At 31.5% G+C, this 2,587-nt stretch overlaps 1 long non-coding RNA gene across 1 annotated transcript; it reads right to left on the minus strand.

Moving 5' to 3' along the window:
- Positions 1-388: 388 nt before the first annotated feature.
- LOC127285787 (uncharacterized) lies at positions 389-1,914 on the minus strand. Its single transcript, XR_007843630.1, has 3 exons — positions 1,258-1,914; positions 993-1,172; positions 389-897 (listed from the first exon to the last, which is right to left on the minus strand). It is a non-coding gene; the product is annotated as an uncharacterized LOC127285787 (long non-coding RNA).
- Positions 1,915-2,587: the final 673 nt, after the last annotated feature.

Consider the following 2,587-nt stretch of genomic DNA (forward strand, 5'->3'; position numbering starts at 1 on the left):
TCATATTCACATATGTGAAATAAAATCCTCTAAAAGAACACGCAGCTCCATCTCTCGGAATTTTTAACAACTTCGTTAAACTGTATAAACTTTTATCGAACCTAACCTGTTTAAGCAAGTTTCAACCTGACTTTTAAAAATACTAAATGTACCATCTAATAATTCATTAATATCTTTATGAAGTATATTTATGATATCTCCAGATTGCAATCTACTATTGAAAGCTCTATCACTTACAATCCATTTAATATTTTCATTAGAATGATTGATTCTTACTTCGCGTTTCATTAGTGAATCAAAGTGACATTGATAATAATTAATTTTTCTTAATAAATTTAAAATTCTTTCATTTTGAGGAGCTTTGATGCTAAACTTTTTAGAAAACTTCATTAAAATTGCGTAATGTTTTTTACATTTGTTATACCACTCAAATGTACTAATGATTCGCTTATCATTCGATTTGGATGTTACAGACCGCAACTCTATATCGGCAACATCAATAAAATTTTGCGAGGCTTCACAAATTTCATTAATGCTATCAAGAGATGCTACTCGTTTGTACGGTGTATTAACTCTACGTTGGGACATTTTTCAATTAAAAAAAAAAATTCTAAACACTGAAACAAAAAGCAAACGCTGAAACAAAAAGCAAACGCTGAAACAAAAAGTAAACGCTGAAACAAAAAGCAAACGCTGAAACAAAAAGTAAACGCTGAAACAAAAAGTAAACGCTGAAACAAAAAAGCAAACGCTGAAACAAAAAGCAGACGCTGAAACAAAACAAAAAAATGTTGTCCAAAGTTGATTCTCAGCTCCTAGGATTCTCTAGCGGAAGGAGGAAAAACACTTAATGTGAAGTTGATGTTTGAATGTTGATGATGCTCATTGCGTATGTACCTGTAACAGAATAAGGGAAAATCTGTTATTAGTATTAATACTACTACTATAATTATTATGTATTATTTAAATAAAGGTAACTTTAAGAAACTTACATAAAATGTCTGTTCAATTTGCTTTTCAAATACTACTATCCGCAACAAAGTGAACCTCTCAGCTTAAATCCCTCACTGAATTTTACATGGATAACTTTAGCGATGGAGGTTGACTCTTAATGATGAAATTTAAGGTGTAGATCGTAGTTTTGAGGTTACCCCCTACCCTTTCTTGGAAATCTGTAACAGAAGAATTTAATTTTAAACTATGTTCAACATTATACTAAACCCCCCCCCTTTCCACTCTATTATATACCTCACTTACAAAAATTGCTTTTGCTGACGTTAAAATCGGAACCCCGCTATAAAAATACTGCTAGAGTCCTGATGACATTGGAAACCAGCTATATGAATTCTGCTAGAGTCCTGATGTTATTAGTATGGATTCTACTGCTGCTGGTATCGAGGCTGATGTTGTTGATCTTGGAAACTGAAACAGAATGAGCTTAACAGGTTTGCGTTACCTATTATATCCCTGGATCCCCACTTTTTTCCAATTCCCCCACTTTTGTTGACATGTAGCGCCCTCTATTTCGGTCGCTGCTGTGTTTCCTCCATTGCTGTGGAAATCTGTAACAGACAAAAAAATATTCCGGTCCTGGTCCTAGTCCTGCTTGGTCCACCTGGATGCTGCTGGTTCTGGAAGCTGAAACAGAATGACTTGCCTTGCCATGGGAATCGCCTGAGGTGCATATTGTCCCCACCATTCACAATATCCCACCACTGAACTTCATCCCCACTTGGCGCATACAAGTCAGACGCATGAACCATAATCCAACTACACAGGTCTCGTCACACGCAGCCAGAAAAAGTCATCCAATCAGATCCGTACTCATATAGTCCCCACCATTCACAACATCCCACCACTGAACTTCATCCCCACTTGGCGCATACAAGTCAGACACATGAACCATAATCCAACTACACAGGTCTCGTCACACGCAGCCAAAAAAAGTCATCCAATCAGATTCGTACTCCAAGTGCGTCCATATTGAATAATTTAACCGCGCGCTTTCAAATAGCATGAGAAAACAAATATTTAAAGAAAAGTTGCACATAATAATTTTATTATAATTATTATAATATTATTATAAAAAAATATTATTTTAATAATATAATAATAATAATATAATAATAATATAATAATATTAATAATATTATTATAATAATTATTTTAAAAAATTAAAAAAATATATTTTTAATTTTTTATTAGACTACCAACGGTCCCCGATGACCGTACGCGCACATTAATAATTGAATTACAGAAAATTTTTGAAATTTTCAATTAAAATTTTAATTAATTTAAATTATTGGAATTTTTTAAAAATTAGGTACATGAAAAAAAATTTAATTTTAAAGAAATAATAATTAAAAAAATTGAACTTGAATTGAATTTTTGAAAAAGTTAATTAGAAATAAAGAGTTAAAAAAGAAATTCAAGTTAAAAATTTCAGAAATAATTGAGCTTTGAAGGAGCAATAGTTAAAATTTTTGAAACTAATTGAATTAGGTACATAACGTTTTTTAATTAAAATTTTCGTAAATTGGAATTTCAGTTGATATTTTATAAATTTTAAAGAATAATTAAAGTTTGA

The sequence above is a fragment of the Leptopilina boulardi genome, unplaced genomic scaffold (assembly GCF_019393585.1).
Source record: "Leptopilina boulardi isolate dan_hultmark-lab unplaced genomic scaffold, ZJU_Lbou_2.1 LbouV2_341, whole genome shotgun sequence".
Lineage (NCBI taxonomy): Eukaryota > Metazoa > Arthropoda > Insecta > Hymenoptera > Figitidae > Leptopilina > Leptopilina boulardi.